Source organism: Puma concolor, chromosome D1 (assembly GCF_028749965.1).
Source record: "Puma concolor isolate L17-30 chromosome D1, mPumCon1.1.hap2, whole genome shotgun sequence".
In the NCBI taxonomy this organism is placed as follows: Eukaryota; Metazoa; Chordata; class Mammalia; order Carnivora; family Felidae; genus Puma; species Puma concolor.
Genome location: NC_141676.1, coordinates 13549569 through 13573317, shown reverse-complemented (window position 1 = coordinate 13573317; position 23749 = coordinate 13549569). Strand labels below are relative to the sequence as shown.

Below are 23749 nucleotides of genomic sequence, written 5' to 3'. Positions count from 1 at the left end.
AAAATGTAGCTGTTCTATACTTAGCTACTGTCGCTAAGTGCAATGTCGTGATCTATATTCGTTGGCAACCTTACCAACATTGCACAAATCGTTGTGATGTCTGCTAACGTGACAAATGAAAAAGAAGCACTGTCTTGTCATTGTAATTTCATTTTTCCCAGCCATCGTGGAGTTCAGCAATCTTTAGTATATTTATATTTTTGGCCATTCTCATTTCCAGCTGTACCCATTGCTCATCCAGCCATTTATTGGCCCATGTCCCTCCTGTGTGTCATACACATGTACATTTGGGCTCAGGACTTTCTCATCGGGACGTTACCTTGTTGTAAGTCACCTATTTTGCAAAAGCCCTCTCACTTTCCATTGTTCAACAGAACAAGGTGTATGAACCTTTATTAATGAACACTGTTGACCTTTCCCTTACAACATTTGCTCTCTAATCTGGAATAAATGTCCTCCCACATATGAGACTATATAAATGTTCCTCTGTACTTTCTGTTGGCCTATAGTACATTTGTACCTTTAATATATCTGTAAAGTATTTTGTATTCCCCTTCACTTTATAATGGAGAAGACTGATGAAAAAAATATAAGCAGTCTATAAGTAACCTGGTAACTACTCAGGAATAAAGGGAACTTCTAGTTCTCAGCCCAGTGTTCTTTTGACATGTTATAAACCAACGTCTAAGGTACAACACAACAGAGTTTTAATTACCAAAACTGCTGGAGAAGTGTTCCTTTCAAACTTCGTCCCAAATGTATATCTTACCTCCTTATTCCCCAAGCTGTAGACGAGGGGATTCCACATGGGCATCACCTCAGTATACGACAGAGAAATCACTTTATTGAGATCCAGGGAGGGACTTGAGCCAGGTCGAACAGAGATAAAGAAAAGAGTCCCATACAGGATGGAGACAACTACCAGGTGAGAGGAGCAGGTGGAGAAAACGTTCTGCCTCCCATGAGCAATCTGGATCTTCCAGATGGCCACCAGGATGCAAACATGGGAGGCCATCATGATCAGGCCACTGAAGATTCCTGTAGATCCAGCCAAAAAGAAAAATGTAAGTTGAGTCACGGAAGTGTCTGCACATGTAAGAGAAAGCAGAAGGGAAATATCACAGGAAAAATGATTGATGATATTTGGACCACACGAGGGTAAGCAAAAAGGCAGTGTCATACAGGTCATGCTGCTTAGAAGAGCCATGCCATAAAGCCCTATAACCAGCTGCACAGAGACCCTCTGGGACATAATGAGGGCATGCAACAAGGGCTTACCGATGGCCAAATACCAGTCATGTGCCATGGACATCAGGAAGAAACATTCAGATACCACAAAGAAAGAAGAGAACCACATCTGTGTGGTACAACCCTGAGAGAGCTGACTTTTTTCTCTGCAAAGTTATCACACAGCATCTCGGGGGCAATGGAAGAAGAGGAACAATACCTAAAAGGACGAGGGGCTAAGAAAAACACATAGTCATTCACTGGTCAGTGGTAACCTGTGTAAGAAATTTAAAAGTACATTTTATTTTTGCAATGTTAATTAGCATACACAAAATTGCTCCTTTTAAAAAAAATTTAATGTTTATTTATTTTGAGAGAGAGAGAGACAGAACACAAAAAGGGGAGGAGCAGAGAGATGGGAAACAGCGAATCCGAAGCAGGCTCCTGCTTCCGCACAGAGCCTGACATGGGCTTGAAACCACAAACCATAAGATCCTGACCTGACCTGAAGTCAGTCGCTCAGCTGACTGAGCCACCCAGGCGCCCCATATTCATCATAGCTTCTTCAATGTATCACAAGTGTTTTTTAATCTGTAAAGGAGGCAGTTAGGAAAACAGCACTGGACGGGCAACGGTATTCCTGAGGAATACTTCCTGTCCGTTGGGGCCCCCTGCAAACTTGTGTGATTTATACTTGATCTTTTTGGATTCGGCACCCTCTGCCATCAAAAGAGCAGTCTAAGTATCAAATCTAAATTTCCCATGGGTTCTAAAATTGTATTTGAAACGAGAACAGTATCTGTATTTCATCTTTATCACATGATAGAATAACAATGCCTACTTAGGAATACCGTAACCGGTGAGATTGTAAGAAATGATGAAAAATTCAGACCCTGATAATAGACATTTGGGATCGGCTTAACAGAACAGAAATAAAGCCCTTTCAGTTCCTGTTTGGATGGAGAGGATAGTGCCATTCAGATGAAATGAAGACAACATTCATATCTGTGTATATTAATCTCTTCCCCTCATAAAAGGCTTACAAAGAGAAATGTCAACAAATGTCGGTAGCATTATTTACAAGGGGGAGTTCTATGGAAACACATAATAGTCATTTTTATGTTTATAAAGGACAGGCCTGCAAATGAGAGATTGGGTACATTTACTCTTTAACCATCATGAATACAGAAATGGCAGAAAGAAATAGGAACAGAGGATTCATGTTTGGGGTTAAATGAAGCGAAGAAATTGCCAGATCGTGTAATTCATATAATCATATCATATGATTCAAAAAAGAAATATAATGGTTTGGGAGGCACTGAGATGCCCTTCCTTTGAGATTAATTAATCTATCAAATATTGTATAGGAACTTTCCATGGAAATCAAAAGAATAATAAGTATCCACTCTAGTCTCAACTGACTCGATCATTAGCGGCAATGTTACCATACATTTCCATGAATATATTTTGTTCATTGAAGTAAAATTATTTCCCCTAATTCTCTGTAATGTTTATAAACCTATTTAAGGCATAAATTCTGACAGGTGATCTCTATTTTATTAACACAATGTGTGAAATGCTTACCATTTTTATTGTTACAAAATTTTTAAGTATTTTTCTGACTCATCAACTGAGTAAAAACACATCAACCTGTTTAAATGACAGTAAGAAACACAAGGTGTGGGATTATCCGTAAGAAAGATTCCAGATTCATACGTTTGTTACCAGGTCAAACACTTTCCTATTTTTAAAACAATATTCACACTTGGAAGATAGAGTGATTAAGATGTGAACCCTGAAATGCTACAGTGACAAAACAATAGTTAATATAATGTTTGTGCCCCCTGAGTTTATCATTACTTGAGAATTATCTGTGGAATGCATTTTCCGCAGGGCAATTGCTTATTAATGGCAGCACTAAAATCAATCGCGGGAAATAGTGCCTAGGCATAAAGAGAAAGCCCACTTTTCAAAGCAGTGTTTGATAAATCCAAGACGACATATGCCGCAGCATTTCAGAGAAAGCTCCCTTCTCCACTGACAGCTGAAGTGGTTGGAAAAACACTGCTTTCGTTTCATGCCTAACAGTTCAAAATCTACGTGCAATGGCAGGCAGTGGTTGCGGACATTTGTGGACCCACCAGGTGAGGGCGTTTGGTGAGGGGAACGTGCTTCCATCCTTCCATTGCTCAGCACGCAAACAGGAATAAGACTCCGCCTCCCCCGTAAGGGGGACGATTTCTATGACCTTTGCATTTCTACATTCGGTGACCCGAGAATTTACCTGGACGTTGAAGTATCAGAAAGAGAGAAGAAGATCCGGCTTAAAATCGGGATCAAAACCTCAGTTATTTAGTGACCTGAAGAGCTGGACTAAACCAAAGACCACTCTCTCTGGGGTACCTCGGACAATGAGCTTATGTTCCCACAGAAGTCTTGCTAGTGTACTTCAAAACTTGCTATTAATCAATACGCGGGATACTCATTTCTTTGAGTTCATAGTACCCCTGGCTGAGTTCAAGGTAAATCAAAGCACAGACTTTTCAAAGAAGGAGATGTCATTGTGCACTAAAATGGTTGGGAAATATTTCATGGGCAGATTGGTTTGGAAAGGTGGACAAGTTTGAGATGACCTGAAATTGAGAGGAAGGACATTTCAGGTAGAACTAAGGAGATGAACAGAGGCAGGGAGGCAGGAACATTCAACTTGATTGGAATAAAGCTTCATGAAGGAGAGAAGAAAATATCACATTGAGGGAATAGTGGCATAGGCAGAATAATGCTCTCCAGTGATGTCCACCTCTTAACCCCAGGGACCGGTGATCATGTCACCTTGCGTGGTAAAAAGTGACTTTACCCATGTTATTAACTTAAGGACCTTGGAATGAGGAGATTATCTGTGAGGCCTTCTCAGGAGATGTAAGTAGGGAACATGGGCAGATATGCAACTTTGCGGGTTTTGAAGATGAAGGAAGGGGCCATCAGCTAAGAAATGTGGGCAGGGTTTAATAGCTGGAGAAAGCGGGAAACATTTTCCTCTAGAGATTCCAGGAAGCAATGCAATCCTGCCAACACCTGACTCTAGCCTGGTGAGATCCATGTAGGACTCGTTAGCCTGCAGAGCATTAAATCAATACATTTGTGTATACAACATTGTGTTGTTTTAGCCACTAAACTTGTGGTAATTTGTCAGGGCAGCATTGAGAAACTAATACACATAGGTTGGATGACCTCAGTCACCAGCACTTTCTCTCAAAAACCTTCTATGATCCCCTAAAAGAGTTATGATCTCCCACCTCTGAAACTGCCATAGCATTTCCCCAGTAGCTCGTCTCCATTGTCATCTGACTTTTAGAGTCAAGGACATGGTCTTACAATGGTCTATATCCTATGAAGTCCTGGTGTCAGAGAGTTGCAGAGAAGACATATTCTGTAAGCATTTTTGAGCGACGTGTAAATTAAACCAAAAATATTTCACAATCCGTAATAATTTGAATGTAGGATTTAAATTATATCATACACTTTGCTTAAAGAAGGTAGAATAGGGGCACCTGCGTGGTTCAGTTAGTTAAGCATCTGATTCTTGATTCCAGCTCAGGTCATGACCTCAGGGTTTGTGGGTTCATGCCCTGCATCAGGCTCCGTGCTAACTGTGGAGCCTGTTTGAGATTCTCCCTCTTTCGCTGCCCCTCCTCAGGTCTCTCTCTCTCCCTCTCTCTCTCTCTCAAAACAAATAAATGAACTTAATTTTTTTAATCAAGTAGTATAAAGCCATTCTGCCCCATTCTTCTACCTGAAATCAACCAAAACCGGTAAGGAAACAGACAATGACAACAAGAAAAGATAAAGAAAATGACACTTTATGAAACTTCAAGAGAAGGAAATGATATGATATGAAAAAGATGATAAAGCAAATTCTATTATAGGAAAATGCTTCACTTTGACATTGAGAAAAATTTTCCCTCTGAAGAATGTAAACACTAAAAAAAAAAAGATATAATTGCTTAATATAATGGCTAGCTAACTGGCTGACTAGAGGTGGTCGTCAAGAGGATGTAGCTACCCATTGACCGTCTAAGCTGGACCTGGGCAATCAGAGGCTCTGAGGCCCCCACCCACCGTCCTTGGAATGTACACTCTGCCCACCTGTCCACAGCGGGAGCTGTTTTCAAGGAGGCAGCCTCAAGGGAGTAATGTGTTGTTGAGACGATCTGGATGGCGTATGTGACTGAATCCAGTTAAGGTCCCTTTATAAATGTTTAAGGGGGCGCCTGGGAGGCTCTGTCGGTTAAGTGTCCAACTCTTGATTTTAGCTCAGGTCATGATCTCATGGTTCCTGGGTTCGAGCCCCGCATCCGGCCCTGCACTGACCGCATGGAGCCCACTTGAGATCTTCTGTCTTCCTCTCTCTTTCTCTAACCCTCCACTGCTCATGCTCTCTCTCTATCTCTCTCTAAAAATTAATAAACTTTAAAAGATTCCGGCAGGCAGGTGTGGAGAGATGCTCATCATGCTGCTGTCCCAAAGGAGCATTATCTGGAAGTTTTCTTCTTTGTTAAACTTGCCACCTGCCATACGATGTGGGCTGCCTCTTTCCTCAGTCTCTCCTGCCCTCTGACGACAGCGGCCAGTTTTAGATGTTACCTAGGTAATTCCCAAGTTTAGGAACCAACAGTTGGTGAGCCAGCTAGGAGACCTAAGAATGGAGTCTCGGGAAAGAGGCATCAGGAGGGAAATCTCAAGTTGGCCCGTGACCTCTGTATGGGGAGGGGTGGCCTGTGTGTAGATGCTGGTGGACCGCCGCTTGAGTGCAGAGATGCCCCCAGATGCCAGCTGCTTCGATGCCCCTGTTTGTGGGACTGCTGCAAAGTAGGGAAGAAGTGGCTGCATGGTGGGCTGGCCTCTGCTGTGGGAAGCCTGCCTAGTCACCTACAGACAGCTGGAGACTGATGCTTGCCTTAGAAAGTGAGAAGCGATGAGGTTAGAGAAGAAAGGGCAGGTGTCCACCCCCTGCCGTCTTGGGGGCTGGCAGACAAGGTGTGCTTAGGTAGAACTAAAACTTACTTTTCCTTCATCTGCTTAGCCATGAAGGTTTCTTGGACTATTGCTCTATCTTGATAAGATTGTGAGAGTTTTTCTTTCTCTTCTAAGTCATCTGGGCTTTATCAGAATTATTTCCTTGCTTTCTGTTGTCTCTATCAAGTGTTTGATTCCTTAAGAATCCATCTTTACTAGACTTACAGGAAAAAACTAAGAGACTATCAGAAAAATACTGTCCTCGATGTTTTATTAGTGAAAGTAAGAGATATAAACATGAATGTGTTTCAATGCTTGTATACATCTTAGGTGAAAAGAACGGTCCTCAGGTTCAAGTATACAAATTGGTACAAGAACTGTCTACTGGTTAATTTTGTTTCTAATCACATCTCAAAAGTAAGCAGTTAGTGGCAATCGTGTGTGGATGTTTTATTACTCCATCAGAGGCTTTGGAGAATGGTCAGTGTCCTCCGTGTTTATTATGTGTGGTTACTTCCAGGGTAATCACTGACTAATTCTTGGTTAATTATGTGTTATCCCTCATCAGAGGATTCTATACTGTCTGTGCTTTATTGCTGGTTCGCAAAACAATAGAGGAAAATTGACTAAAATCTGAGATCAGCATTGATAGGGCAATTTCACTTAAAATTATTGAGAATATTGCTATAACATGTTCCATTAGCCAAACTTATAGCCCTGATAAAAGTGTAAAGGTAGAGCACAGGCAAGAACCAATGCAGAAAGATCATGTGAACATCGCAAATGCATTTTGTTTTACTTCTGTTTTTTAAAGTTTACTTATTTGAGAGAGAGAGAGAGAGAGTGAGCAGGGAAGGGGCAGAGAGAGAGGGAGACACAGAATCTGAGGCAGGCTCCACGCTCCAAGCTGTCAGCACAGGGCCCGACTTGGGGCTCGAACTCACAGGCTGGGAGACCATGACCTGAGCCGAAGTCAGATGCTTAACCGATTGAGCCACCCAGGCACCCTGCAAATGCATTTTAAACAATTGCCTTCAATCCTTCGGATGTGCTTTCTTGGTTGAGACTACGAAAGATAAGTGGGGGTCTAAAGAGACGTGTCACAGTCTACCAATGATACTATTTCGTGGGTTCCTTACCACTGTAATCCCGTATTTTATAGTGCCTAGAGTGTAAATGCCTCTGTGTATCTGCTAACTACTAACTCAAGAGATAATTGCAATCATCCCAGACAATCACAATACTAAACCTTAGCTATCCTGCAAAATTCGTAGCTTCCAAATGTTCCCGCAACCTCTTATCCCTAAATGCACTTAAGCAGCCAATAACTGTTACCCTGAGATTCCATCTTCCTGTTCCTACCTCTGTCCCATGACTAAGATGACTCATTTCCTTCTACTTTCCAAGAATTTGCACAGGGAATAATTCTTAGAAGAAAATTAAGTTTCGAATGACCATCCCCAATCAGCCTTAAAATCGTTCAGCTACTTGCTCCCCGCAGAACACTCATCTTAAGCTACTCCCCACATTTTAGCACTCTTAATACATGCTTGATTAAAGACTTTGGGTTGATATTTTCTTTCTTTCGGTGTAGGATTTACCTTAAAGAGTTGTAAATATAAAATGTTAGCCAACATTTTAGCAGAGAACAGGCTTCATAGCAGTTCCTCCATAAACGGTAGTAATACTGATGCTTCCAATAATTAAAAACATTTGTAGCTGATTTCATCGGAGGATGACGATGACGATGATGACGATGATGATGATGATGAAGCCTAGGAAAGGAAACCGCCAATAATTGGGAGCGACTTGGAACAATCACAGTGGAACAGTAAACTTTTTGAGGCTAGAGCAAACCCAACAGTAGGGCATATTGCCAGCAGTAAACTGAAATGCAAACAGCAAATTACTCTGATGCTTAAATTATTGTTTTCCTTGGTGATACCACACAGTGTTGCAGATTTCAGGCCATTGTTTCTTTACTGATACACATCTCCGTGTTGCCTGCCGGCATTTTCTTTTTTTTTAAAATTTTTTTTTTCAACGTTTTTATTTATTTATTTTTGGGACAGAGAGAGACAGAGCATGAACGGGGCAGGGGCAGAGAGAGAGGGAGACACAGAATCGGAAACAGGCTCCAGGCTCTGAGCCATCAGCCCAGAGCCCGACGCGGGGCTCGAACTCACGGACCGCGAGATCGCGACCTGGCTGAAGTCGGACGCTCAACCGACTGCGCCACCCAGGCGCCCCAGCTTGCCGGCATTTTCGAAAGGGAATTTTATAGACTTCTTGCTAGAGATTTCTGTGTCAAGCCTCTAGAAACAAACCAGGTCCTTTCCTGCCACGTAAGTCTCTGCCATTAGGATACAAGTAATAACGGAGCATTTTTTACCGTCACAGTTAGAAGAAGGCCGAAAAATTTGTAGTCTTACCCTTTGACACTGAAATGGGAGATGAAATGAGGTCACGTATGTCCAGGGGTTTTTAAATGGAGCCAGGAGGCCAGAAAGGAGATGGGCCTTTTGTGCGTCCTCATCAGTGAAACCATCAACTTTTGGACGGGGCCAAACCACAAATATTCCAAGGATTCAGCCCAAACACCTGCAACTTGCTACACTAGGCAACTTTGCTCAGTGATAGCCTTAGCAACAAATTATATTCAGTTTCGTTTTCTGCCTCCAACAGCAATCAAAATTCTTTGTAGGGGCGCCTGGGTGGCGCAGTCGGTTAAGCGTCCGACTTCAGCCAGGTCACGATCTCGCGGTCCGTGAGTTCGAGCCCCGCGTCAGGCTCTGGGCTGATGGCTCAGAGCCTGGAGCCTGTTTCCGATTCTGTGTCTCCCTCTCTCTCTGCTCCTCCCCCGTTCATGCTCTGTCTCTCTCTGTCCCAAAAATAAATAAACGTTGAAAAAAAAAAATTTAAAAAAAAAAAAAAAAAAAAAAAAAATTCTTTGTAAACAACAAATGCAAGCATAAGAGTATGTCTTCAAAACCTCTTGACTTTTGTTGTCTGAGAGGACACAGTTTGGGCTGCTACCCAAATCTGTGTCCCCCAAATTGCAGTTCTGAGACCCCCAAATATAAGGCTTGGTTTTATTTTAGCTTTTCCTCTTTCCTTGGTCAACACCAAGTTTTCAGAGTTAAATCAAAGACTTCTACATCTTTGAAAAATGCTTACATTCAGAGAGTGGATTTATTTTTTAAGGTGCTCAGGGAAACAGTTATGTGAAACTTCAAACCACAGAAAGGCCAACCTTGCCTTGACTTGATCTGTGGAACTTCAGCACAGTATTTGGGCAGAGTCCTGTTCTCTGCCCAGGAAAGCACATAAGAGGTCAGTGGTCATGAATTCTTTGCATTTGGAAAGGAAGTTGCTTCTGAATTTTATTCTTAATGGATACCACTTGAGATCCAGATCTCTTTTGTTTTTGTTGTTGTTGTTGTTTAATGTTTTTAAATTTTAAATTTACTTTATTTTTATTTTTTTATTATTGAGGTATAATTTACATATAATGTTATATTAGTTTCAGGTGTACAACACATTATTTCAACATTCTATACATTTTCACTGACCACCATGATAAGTGTAGTCACCATCTGTCACCACACACTATTCACTAAATTTTTTACGCTGCACTTCATTTTTTCCCCAAAGGAAAATATCTTTGTCTTATAAATTTCATATGAAGATAAAAAGCTTCTGCACAGCAAAGGAAACAACCAACAAAACTAAAAGGCAACCAATGGAATGGGAAAAGATATTTGCAAATGACATATCAGACAAAGGGCTAGTATCCAAAATCTATAAAGAGCTCACCAAACTCCACACCCGAAAAACAAATAACCCAGTGAAGAAATGGGCAGAAAACATGAATAGACACTTCTTTAAAGAAGACATCCAGATGGCCAACAGGCACATGAAAAGATGCTCAACGTCACTACTCATCAGGGAAATACAAATCAAAACCACACTCAGATATCACCTCATGCTAGTCAGAGTGGCCAAAATGAACAAATCAGGAGACTATAGATGCTGGAGAGGTTGTGGAGAAACGGGAACCCTCTTGCACTGTTGGTGGGAATGCAAACTGGTGCAGCCGCTCTGGAAAACAGTGTGGAGGTTCCTCAGAAAATTAAAAATAGACCTACCCTATGACCCAGCAGTAGCACTGCTAGGAATTTACCCAAGGGATACAGGAGTACTGATGCATAGGGGCACTTGTACCCCAATGTTTATAGCAGCACTCTCAACAATAGCCAAATTATGGAAAGAGCCTAAATGTCCATCAACTGATGAATGGATAAAGAAATTGTGGTTTATATACACAATGGAGTACTATGTGGCAATGAGAAAGAATGAAATATGGCACTTTGTAGCAACGTGGGTGGAACTGGAGAGTGTGATGCTAAGTGAAATAAGCCATACAGAGAAAGACAGATACCATATGTTTTAACTCTTATGTGGACCCTGAGAAACTTAACAGAAACCCATGGGGGAGGGGAAGGGAAAAAAAAAAAGAGGTTAGAGTGGGAGAAAGCCAAAGCATAAAAGACTCTTAAAAACTGAGAACAAACTAAGGGTTGATGGGGGGTGGGAAGGAGGGAAGGATAGGTGATGGGCATTGAAGAGGGCACCTTTTGGGATGAGCACTGGGTGTTGTATGGAAACCAACTTGACAATAAATTTCATATATTGAAAAAATAAATATTCCCCAACAACAACAAAAATATAAATAAATAAATAAATAAATAAATAAATAAATAAATAAATTTCAGAAAATAAAAAAGGAAGAGGAAAAAATATTCCCCAGAATCTTACCATCCAAAGACAAGCAATAATAACATTTTCAGCCAATTTTCTTTCAGTGTTTTTATTCTGCCTAGTTACTTTTTCATAATTATAACTTTTTAACCCACATTTTAATTCACATTATGTATTATTACTATTTTTTTTCAATTCAAGTGTAATTAACATGCATGCTTTCTTAGTTTCAGGTGTACATTTTGATGATTCAACAATTTTATACATTACTCAGTTCTCTCACCATGATAAGTGTACTCTTAATCTCCTCCACCTATTTCACTCTTTCCCCCCACCCACCTCCACTCTGGCAACCACCGGTTTGTTGTCTACATATAAAACTTTGTTGTGGGGGATAAGCTTAGGAATCCCCCAGGCTTACACCAATGGGTTAACAAGGCATAAAGAAATACAAAGCCATAAAATGCTCACACACAAGTTTGGGTAAACCAGATTGGCACCCCAAAAATAGGGGGTGCAGAGGCACCCCAAGAATAGGGAGGTGCAAAGGCACCAGGAATACAGGGGGGTTGCAGAGGGTAGGGCAAAGACCCCAAATAGGAACGGCAAAATGGTGCCCAATACATAGGTATATGAAATAAATAAGATTAGATATTCAGGGTGGAAGCACTCCCAATTTAGTACTACAGCAGAAAAGCTGCTTTCACAGGAGGATAGGGCCAGGTTAAGTAAATTGTGAATTGGACTATGGACCCCTGCGCTGCAGGCAAAGCAGTTCAGAGTGGAGATGGTTAACAAAAGAAAAGGTGCCTTGTCAACCCTGAGATTATTCCTCCTATCTGTCTCATCCCCAAAGCTAGCTAAGATAAACAGAGGTGCTGCCTCCTGTCCACTGTAAACAACCATCCTCCCAACTGCCCACCCCAAATATCTTCAACACCCCCTTTCCCTCACGTCCACAAGTTAACGTTCAAAGATTCATTGTCCCTTTGTGCACGTCCATCACCATGTTTGTAAGCCTTCTGATCCCAATAACAATGGGACATGGACCCTTATTTGGGGCTCTTGTCTCTTCCTGGACTCCTGCGTCCCGCTCTCTTGCTAGACAAGAGAGAACTTTAGAACTTAGAGTCTACGACACTTTGGGGTTTTTTTTTGTTTACCTCCCTTTTTCTTTGTTCATTTGTTTTGTTTCTTAAATTCCACACATGAGTGATATCATATAGTATTTGTCTTTCTCTGATAGACTTATTTCACTTAGCATTATACCCTCCAGATCTACCTATTTCATTGCTAACGGAAAACTTTCCTTTTTTATGGCTGAGTAATATTTCACCTATATGTATACCACAAATGCTGTACTTTCTTAAGTGAACTGACTTTTAGTCTGGCAGCCAGAATCTTTACAGAACTCTATTCTAGGTTCAAGTTTTAGAGAGACTGAGTCTGTTCTTAATGGAGTTCTCTCTTGACTTCTAAGAGTTAAGCAAGGGTTAAAATTCCTAGGGCAATCAGAAGTGCCTGGGTGGGTCAATCTGTTAAGCATCTGACACTTGATTTCAGCTCAGGTCATGATCTTGGAGTCATGAGATTGAGCCCTGCCAGGGCTCTATGCTGGACACAGAGCCTGCTTGAGATTATCTCCTTCCTTCTCCCTCCACCCCTCTCCTGCTTGTGCTCTCTCTCTCTCAAAAAAAAAAAAAAATTAATATAAATTAATATATAAAAAAAACTCCTGGGGCAAGCAGTTTCTAAAAGATACCTTCATGTAATATAATTATCCAAAATTTTATTGGGAATTATTTTCCATAGATGTTATATTATAAATTCATTGAACTACATGCAAGTGGATTGAGTCCATTCAGATGTTTGCATCATATTAAATGAAGAGCTTTTTTTGTTTATTTATAATATAGGTACTAAATTTTGTTTATGTTTTGCAATTCTGACAACTTTTGTTAGGTTATCTCTTATTTGACATAGTTAATTACCCCTTTCTTATAAATGAGTGCACTTGCTCCATTGAAACACTGAATTATTTTCCCTGTCTTTGAATGTAGGCTGACCTTAGTAACTTACTTGATCAATGAATTCAGCAGATTCTTGAATAGAATTCTGGATTCAGATCACTCACTGGACAGATGGCAGCAAGAGTCCATTGCTGGTGGAATGGGGCAGTCATAACCACTAGCATGCCCAAGCATTGCAATTACTAAGACTCGCCAACAGTGAATTAGAATGGGGCACAGTTAAAAACCCTACATTGGCTAATGTAATTATCTCTAGGTATGAGAGATGTGGGAAGCAATAGTAACTTTTGGACTATGAAGTTGTTGTTGTTAAATGCCCCTCACATGCCAAAGAATGAAAATAACAGAGTCAGACGAGACAATTTCCAATTCATGCTATGATGTCAAAGTCAGTTAGGCAGCATTTAAAAAGATACTCAGTGGGGAGCCTGGGTGGCTCAGTCAGTTAAGCATCCAACTTCAGCTCAGGTCATGATCTCGTGGTTCATGGGTTTGAGCCCTGCATCAGGCCCTGTGCTGACAGCCAGAGCTTGGAGCCTATTTCAGATTCTGTGTCTCCCTCTCTCTCTGCCCCTGCCCCACTTGCTCGCGCTCGCTCTCTCTCTCTCTCTCTCTCTCTCTCTCTCTCTCAAAAATAAATACACACATTTAAAAAATTTTTTAAAAATATCCTAATCTCCTACAGTTAGAGACCAGACTGCATATAACACAAACCAACAACCTGATATTGGGCAATAGAATAAGAAAGAAGCTGAATTCACAATCTCTGCAAGTTTCCTGTATAAAAGTCAGGACTCTGATAGGGAAGGAGTTGGACACTGAGAATAGGGAATAAGACATCTGATGTGTTTGAGATATTCCATTTTTCCCAAATCTTCTGACCCTGTAAAGTAGCCCTCTCCACCTTGCTGGAAGAGACCAAACTTCGTCTGCCAGAGACAATAAAGAGCCCTCACCTGAGTGAGGTGTGGCACAAGTTAATAACTATTTTTCTCAAGATCTTGTCCCACCTCCCCTCTTAGCTTCTAGACCTAAACCAAAGGCAAGACCCAGAATGGTTTTGTCTGATTACTAAGGAGAATTGGCCTATTATTCACCAAAAGAGTTACAGGACTTGACTAACAAGTACCAGCCAGAACCAGAAAACATGGTATACAGCTTGAAGGTAATGTGCTTAGGGAGGGAGGAATATAAAGCAGGATAAAGAAGAATTTACTGATGCAGAACTCCAGTGACTCAAAAATTTCCTTGTAGGCAAGACACCAGGAGTGGATCCTAATGTACTATCAGGGTGGCTCCTTGAGCCTTGGAAAAACTGACAGGAAGTGAGGTAGACATACCATTATTGTCAACGGAGATTAGTGAAGAAGGGGCCCAAAGACTCAAAGACGTTAGGATGGTTGAAAGGGTTTATGTTATAAGAAAACAGATATAATAATGATGCTATCAGGTATCCACTAAAGAAGGTATCATGTGACTGTGTTCCCTGAGAGGACACTTCTTCCACTGAAACAATAAAGAAAGGCACTAATAAGAGGGGCTCCAGCTGGTGGGAAGCCAGTGGTATGAGATGTTGTTATGCATCCAGGCTTCCCAGAGCCAAGGACAATGATAGGATTCCAGAACACGTGAATAAAGAAATTAATGCCACCACCAAAGACATAGAGGATACAGCAGAAGTAATCATATTATCTCTCTATTGAAGTCAGCAGTCTGGCCATCCAGAAATCAGATGGCTCTTAGAGAATGGCTGTAGACTGCTTAAAGTTCAACCAAATAGTGGCCCAATAGCAGCTCCATACCTTACATGGGATCGTTTACAAGGTCTCCCATACATTGTATGCAGTTAATGACTTGGGAAATGTATTCTTTTCTATTCTGCTTAGAATGGAGGATGAGAAACAATTTACATTAATATGAGATGAACAACAATATTGATTTACAATTTTTCCTCAAGGCTATATTAACTCGCCTCCCCTCCTTAATATAGTCTCCAGGTATGTGGCCCCCTAAGGTATTTGGCCTCCTACCTACTACATTTAGTGGATACTAATTGTAATGACTACTACATTGATAATATCATGCTGCTAGAGAAGGTTACACAAGCAGATGCTGGAACATGGGAGACCTTGATAAAACACCTGTGTTCTGCTAGGAATTTACCCAAGGGATACAGGAGTGCTGATGCATAGGGGCACTTGTACCCCAATGTTTATAGCAGCACTTTCAACAACAGCCAAATTAAGGAAAAAGCCTAAATGTTCACCAACTGATGAATGGATAAAGAAGTTGTGGTTATATATACAATGGAATACTACTTGGCAATGAGAAAGAATGAAATATGGCCTTTTGTAGCAACGTGGATGGAACTGGAGAGTGTGATGCTAAGTGAAATAAGTCATACAGAGAAAGACAGATACCATATGTTTTCACTCTTATGTGGATCCTGAGAAACTTAACAGAAGACCATGGGGGAGGGGAAGGTGGGAAAAAAAGTTAGAGATGGAGGGAGGCAAACCATAAGAGACTCTTAAAGACTGAGAATAAACGTGGGTTGATGGGGGGTGGGAGGGAGGGGAAAGTGGGTGATGGGCATTGAGGAGGGCACCTGTTGGGATGAACACTGGGTGTTGTATGGAAGCCAATTTGACAATAAATTTCATATTAAAACAAAAACAAAAACAAAAAAACAACACACCTGTGCTCTGGAGAGTGGGAGACACAACACAAACACACAAACACCTATTAGGATTCAGGAACTTGAAATGTTGGGTGAGTTTTACAGGTCCAGTGGTTAGGGGTATGCTAGAATACTCCATTCGAAGTAAAATTTATGAAGAAAGAACCAGAGGGTCCCAGTAGGCCTCTTTGGGTCTTGGAGGCAGCATATTCCACAGCTAGGAATAGATCTCCAACAAGGGTACCAAATGGCACAGAAGGCTGTAGGCATTAAGTGGGATGCAGAACAGGAGAGGCTCTGCAGCAGGTCCAGGTATAGTACAAGCAGCCCTGCCCCTTGGGCCACGCGATACAACAGGATCTATAAGGAAAGTGATAGTCATGGGAAAAAAGCAACATGGAGCTTATTACAAACCTCAGTGGGAATGCTGCTGGTCCTGAGCTTCAGAAGCCATTCTATACCATTGGGAAAAAGAATGCTATGGCTTTTGAGAAAGAGCTCCTGGTATGTTTGTGGGCCATAATAAAGAGTGAAGTCTTGCCCAGAGCCACCATGTGAGCATGTATCCAAGATTTCCCTAAGGCCCTGCATCCCATCAGATACTCCAATAAATAAAGTAAAATGGGAAAAGCAGCAACCTATCATAAGATGAAAATGGTACATCCTAGTGGATCCCAAGTAGGACCCAAGGGATGATTAAGCTGCAATGCATATGTGTATGAATAAAACCTCCCCTTTCCTATCTCCAATGCAACTCCTATTGAAGTAATCAATGTCAACAGCTTGCTGTGCATCCTTTAGAGTTCTCCCTATGCTCATTTACAACACCTGCATGCACATGCACATTTTATTATGTATCTTTGGTCCTTGTTCTTAATGATTATAGCTACACTTTGATCTTCAGCTTGATTTTTTTCCAACTAACAGTGACTACATATGATAGTTCTCTCCAGGTTAGTCCATTATTACCTAATCTGGTCTTTTAATTTGCTGTGCATTTCACACACACATACACATGAAAATTTACTTTTCTTATAATGATAGACATATAGACCATTTCTTTTATTTTAATTTTCCATGCATAATGCTGAAATATACGTAATCTTATTCTTTTGCATTTATATTTCTCCAGACCAGATTTCTAAGAAGGATTTATAAGTTGCCATATAAATTTATACATACATATATATATATATACATATATATATATATGTGTATGTGTATATATATATATATGTGTGTGTGTATGTGTATATATATATATATATATATATATATATATATATATATATAAATTACCAGTTTCTTTGAGGAAATGGAGTATTCGTACTATCAGAAGAAAATAAGAGTGTACACAGCCAAATAGGAACTTCACCATCATTGAAAATTAACAATATTTCATCTACATTGTAAGGCACTGCAATGGCATTTTAATTTCATTTCCTTTACTTCACCAATGATGATAGTGAAACTTTTTGACATACTTTTCTGGCATATGGATCCCCATTTCTGTGAGTTGCCTGTTCATTTCTTTGCCCATTTATCTAGTTTCTTTTTCTTTGAATTTTAGACTGTTGTCCAATTTATTAGGGATATTACCTCATTGTTTGGCATATGTGCACAAACATTTTCTCCTGCTTTATTATTTCCCTTTTTAATATCGTTTGTGGTACTCTGAACTGATGTCTTGGCTTTGATAACAAGTAATCTGGTAAATGCTGGACAGCAAAGTGGAAATGTGATGACAAATGTATAGAAAATTAGACATCTGTTGAACCCAAATAAGATATTATTATTTTATGTGATTCCTATACATTATATAAACTACTTTTAAGATACCCTGAAGTCTGGTAAGAAATATTAATTATAGTAATAAGAAATAAAAAATGCCAAATACGGAATACTTTATACAGGGAGCACCATGAAGAAAATATTACTTTTTGTCTCATTAGTTCAGGAAGAAAATATCAAACGTTTTTGAAGGTGACAATCACTATGTAGGATAATTTATATGAAAAATATCTGGTTTTAAATAACATTTATTATCACTTCAATTAATGTCCTCTTTAAATAGAATAAAAGCAATATACTACTTATATTACACAATAATTATATGTGAAGCTTGATATATAAATAGTGACTGTATTCAGGTGATTATTTTATCGTTGTCATGATTATTTGCTCTATGCTATACCAGTAAGTTTTCAGTAGTTACATAGACAATTCTAGGCTTATGTTAGGAGCATCAGCTATGGTATAAATGTCTTCATTTATGCCTGTCTAAATATACTAATATAGGTATGAGGGTTAGGGGCTAGTATAGAGAGGTTGCTTCTAGTTTTGGTACAACCACTCTTTCCTTTTTTCTTTCTTTTCTTCTTTCTTTCTTTCTTCCTTCTTTCCTTCCTTCCTTCCTTCCTCCCTCACTTTCTTTCTTTCTTTCTCTCTTTCTTTCTCTCTTTCTTTCTCTCTTTCTTTCTTTCTTTCTTTCTTTCTTTCTTTCTTTCTTTCTTTCTTATTTATTTGAATATAAGTCATTTTGAGTCTTTTACAAGACAAGGAGGATGATCTTTATGCCCCTTTCATACCTACATTCTGTGATCTTAGAAATCCTCATGGACATTGCAGTATTTCTGTATTATACAAAAATAAACAGGAAATTCAGTTTTAAAAAAAAGTCACACAAACCAGCTGTTTAGTCTCCTGAGAATGTGAGCAAAACGCCAAAGTCTGCTCTCTCTAGAGAGCCTGTGCTAGGAAGGTTATTTTCCTGACATTCAAACTCATCCTGATGTTCCTCCACCAGATTTCAAAAACTTCATACTATCCAAAATGCTATGTATTCACTTCTTTAAGGACATCCTTCATGTAGCTCCTTTACCTGCTTCAAAGGAAATTATCATTTTCTACAAGAATGGAACACTCAACTTCCTTCGTGGTGGTACCAAAAAAGTAATATAGACACTACATAAAGGAATCATGAAGATGTTTGAGAAGGTTAAAAAGATAAAATTTAAAAAGAAGGTATAACTGAGGTGCCAGGTGGCTCAGTCCATTAAGTGTCCAACTCTTGATTTAGGCTCAGGTCATGATCTCATGGTTCATGAGTTCAAGCCCTGTATCAGGTCCTGTGCTGACAGCACAAAGACTACTTGGGATTCTCTCTCTCCCTTTCTCTCTCTGCCCCTCCCCCACTCGTTCTCTCTCTCTCTCTCTCTCTCTCTCTCTCTCTCTCTCTCTCTCTCAATAAGTAAAAACTTAAAAAATAAGAATAAGCTACAAATTCAAAATATTTATGCAAAACATGATTACTAAGGAATAAAGGAAGATCTAACATACAAATATTTGATATCTCTGAAGAAGATAGATATCATATGTAAAAAAATTACTAAAACATAAGATAATCTGTATTTATGGAGTAAAAGTGCACAATATGTCTTAAGGAATAAAATTCTAGTAAAGTGGCTGGACTTTTTTTCTTAACTGAAGTGGAAAAAAATCTGATTATTCTCAAAATGCTCCATAATTTCATTCCACCCTACATTCATTACAGTAAATAGTCTTATAAATGGACCCAATATTGGACAGCTGTTGGACTTATAGGAAATGGTGATATGACAATAATAATATAATCAATAATGACATTAATATGATTAATAATAATATAGTAATATAATTAACACAAAATTGAAATGAAAGAAAACATAGTTTTACAGGTTCTCTTGCCCACCAAACTCTTCATCTCAGTATAGAGAGTTATTAAATACTGATTAAATGTGATAATCACAGTATTTTATATGTAGTATATTCTGCGACATAGGGAATTTGCCACTAGGAGTATTAAAGATAATAATATAATATATCAAATCAGCCTATGGAAGGAAAATAAAAAATATAAATATAAGAAAAGTCCCATATTAACTAATTAACTAATATTAACATCTTTAATACTGATATAGTTTTAAAGCAATAATTCAAGAAACTTTACTATATACAATTCTAAACATTAACTTCAGAAATTATGAAAATAAATTATACCACTTTCAAATTATTAGAATAAATGTAAATATGTTACAGATGCCTCAAAACATGAAAAGTCATACTATAAAGTAAAATACTTTTAAAGAAATATTAAAAGAAGAAAGTCTTAAGAATGGAATGGCACAGCTAACATGAAACCTCTTTATTGTTGCAGCATTAGTTAAAATAGCAAAAGATTGGAAATAACTCTTTATCAATATTTCAAAGGTTAGCTACATAATTTTTTAAATAAGTTAGAGCTATGTGTTTTGAAGTGACACATACCTATAAAATATTCAACTTAAAAAATCAAGGAGCTAAATCACATGATCATCTCATAAACACACACACACACACACACACACACACACACACAAAATTTCACAAAATACAACATCTTTTCCAAATGAAATCTCTTAACGTATTTGTTACAGAAGGAACATACAGCAACATAATGAAGACCATATATAACAAACTCACAGCTAATATTATACTCCATGAAGAGATATGGAAAGTTTTCCTCTAAGATCAGGAACAAGACAACAATGCTCACTTACACCACCTTTATTCAACATAGTACTGGAAGGCCTAGTTATACCAATTAGACAAGACAGAAATACAAGACATCCAAATTGGAAAGGAAGAACTGAATTGTCTCTGGGTTTGTTGATTAAATGCCTTTATATGTAGAAAATCCCAAAGAGTCCATTAAAAAATTAAGAGCTAATCAACAACTCAGTAAAGTCAAAGGATACAAAAGCAACATACAGGAATCAGTTGAATTCCTTTACACTAATGAGAAACATGTGAAAAAGAAATAAAAATATCCCATTCACAATAGCATCAAAAACAATCAAATACTTATAAATAAAATCAACCAAGGAGGTGAAAGATATGGCAATGAAAAAATACAAGACTGCCGAAAGAAGTCAAAGAAAATACAAATAAAAACACTCCATGTTCATGGATCAGAAGAATATTGTTAACTAAACTATGGATGCAGCCCAAGTGTCCATTGACAGATGAATGGATAAAGATGTGGTATATATATGTGCAATGGAATATTACTTGGCCACAAAAAGAATTAAATCTTGCCATTTGCAACAACATGACTGCATCTAGAGAGTATAATGCTAAGCGAATAAGTCTAAGAAAGACATATACCATGTGATTTAACTTATATGTGTAATTTAAGACACAAAAAAATGAACAAAATAAAAAGAGAGACAAATCAAAAAAACAGACTCTTAGTTATACAGAATATTTACCACAGAAAGTGGTATAATTAATTTTCATAACTTCTGAAGTTAATGTTTAGAATTGTATACACTAAAGTTTTTTGAATTATTGCTTTAAAACTATATCAGTATTAAAGATGTTAATATTAGTTAATTAGTTAATACGGGACTTTTCTTGTATTTATATTTTTTATTTTCCTTCCATAGGCTGATTTTCATATATTATATTTACCCACCAGAGTGGGTGGGGGATGAGTGAAATAGGTGAAGGGGATTAAGAGTACACTTATCTTGATGAGCGCTGAATACTATATGGAATTGTTGAATCCTTATATTGTATACCTGAAACTAATATAACACTGTGATGTAAACTACACTGGAATTAAAACTTAATATAAATAAATAAATAAATAAATAAATAAATAAATAAATAAAATTTTAAATGGGCATAAGAACTAAATAGACATTTTTCCAAGAAGACCACAAGACAAGTGGAAAGATGCTCAGCATCACTAATTGTCAGGAAAATAAAAATCAAAACCATAAGCAGATACCACCTCATACTTGTTAGAATGGCTATATCATCAAGACGAAAAGAGGCAACAGGTGCTGGTGATGATTAGAGAAAAGGGAACCCTTATACATTGTTGGTGGGAATGTAATTTGGTCCAACCACCAAGAAAAACAGTATGGAGGCTCTTCCCGAATTAAAAATAGATCTACCATACAATCTAGAATTGCATTGCTGGGTATACACCTAAAAGAAATGAAAACAGGACTTTGAGAAGATATCTGTACTCCCGTGTTTATTGCAGCATTATTTACAATAACCAAGTTATATATGGAAACACCTAAATGCTCATCAATAGATAAATGGATAAAAAGAGATATGGTATATATACACAATGGAATATTATTCAGCCATGAGAAAGAAGAATATCCTGCCATTTGCAACAACATGGATAGACTACTATTTTACCCATGCTCAGTATAATGAACATAGATAACAATGTCCTGCTATAATTATGTAATGTGATAAATAGCACCACATGGCAGTCATATTACAATATAAAAATGTATCAAATTAACACATTGTCCCTCTTAAATTTATAAAATGTTATATGTCAGATTCATTCAATAAATTAAATGTGAGGAGTAGAGATGTGTATAAGGTAAGCTTTCCTTTATATTATTTGTAAAAGTGCATACATATGTTCAAATATGCATGCTTTTATATGCAAAGAAAAATCTGTTGATAAGAAATCTCTTCATAGGAATCTGTTTGAAATGAAAGTGAAATTTACATTGATTTGTATTTTCATTATGCAATGTAAATTTTGCACTACTCACAGTCATATTTATAATTGGAAAATAACAAACCTCAGAAATTATGTTGGAAGGAATATTTAATCAGATGAAAAAACATTCATATTTTTATTAATCTAAAAAAGAATATAAAAAGTATATATAGCATGCATGATATGACTAAGGAATTATATTCAAATCTACTATTTTATCCATGTTTTTACCTCTATACCTCTATACCTCTTACCTCTATATCTCTATTATAATTTCAAATTCTACCTAAAGTTTCTTTAAAAAGTAACATGTGGGGCGCCTGGGTGGCTCAGTCGGTTAAGCGTCCGACTTCAGCTCAGGTCACCATCTCGCGGTCCGTGAGTTCGAGCCCCGCGACGGGCTCTGGGCTGATGGCTCAGAGCCTGGAGCCTGCTTCCGATTCTGCGTCTCCCTCTCTCTCTGCCCCTCCCCCGTTCATGCTCTGTCTCTCTCTGTCTCAAAAATAAATAAACATTAAAAAAAAAAATTTAAAAAAAAAATAAAAATAAAAAGTAACATGTAAGCCACTAGCCATAAAGCAAAAAAATTTACTTCTCTAGAAAATGTATATGTATTTCATCAGGAATAATACAGGTGTGGGTAACTGTGGTCTAACTTGAAGTGGCTTCAGATTATTGATGTCCCACCTACCTTCTTCAATTCACTGCTGCATAATCCCTTTTGTGTCCACCATTTAATCTTTGGGATGTAGCAAAGAGGTAGATTTGTAAGGTACTGCTGTCTCAATAAATGAAAATATATCTTACCCTCATATTCCCAGCTGTTGAGTCATATTTGTAGTTTCCCCTGACCTAGAAACAGTCATTTAAAATGAGCCTTAGCCACTTACTCACTGGGCACTCCTACCGCATTATGAGATGGCCTCTCCACTACCGTCAGCAGGAAAGAGGCTTTAAAGGCATATCTTCACTAAGCTTTAGGCACTTCAGAAAGTGTAGTGTGTGCACTGTTTCTCTCTGTTACACTGCATAGCATGGCTGATATTGTTGTGTCCCACTCTTCCCAGCCAACTTTCACAGCCATCACCTGCATTTTTTTGCCTGAAGCTGTCTCTCTCTACTACTTTTCTACTACCCAGCAAGCCAGAAGTGACCCCTAAAAATTAGCACTCCCTAGGAGTAGTTTTCAACCAAAGACTGATTCAAAGAAATGAGAAAAGGAAGCAAAAATGTATAAAAAGCAAATGAGACAAAAAGAAAACAAAAAGCAAGATGGTAGGTTTTAACCCAAGCATATCAATAATCACCCTACATGTAAATAGCTCCAAATAAAGTGTAATAAATAAAGTGTAAACTTGATATTGTGCACAAAGCAAGATCAACAATATGCCACCTATGAGAAACCTACCTTAAATAGGAAGACACAAATAGTTTAATATTGAAAGGCTGGAGAAAGATAAGCATTGCTAATACTAACAA

General features: G+C 38.3%; 1 long non-coding RNA gene across 2 annotated transcripts in view; it reads right to left on the bottom strand.

The window, feature by feature from the left end:
- Positions 1-824: 824 nt before the first annotated feature.
- LOC112865115 (uncharacterized) overlaps positions 825-23749 on the bottom strand; it is a 166251-nt gene continuing 143326 nt past the window's right edge. Inside the window, exons 3-6 of one of the 2 annotated variants that reach the window (XR_015240815.1) lie at positions 7845-8018; positions 3369-3511; positions 1279-1463; positions 825-1038 (exon numbers count right to left, since the gene is read on the bottom strand). This is a non-coding gene — a long non-coding RNA (uncharacterized LOC112865115). The remainder of the gene's footprint in view (positions 1039-1278; positions 1464-3368; positions 3512-7844; positions 8019-23749) is intronic. The other variant, XR_015240814.1, reaches the window with a different exon arrangement.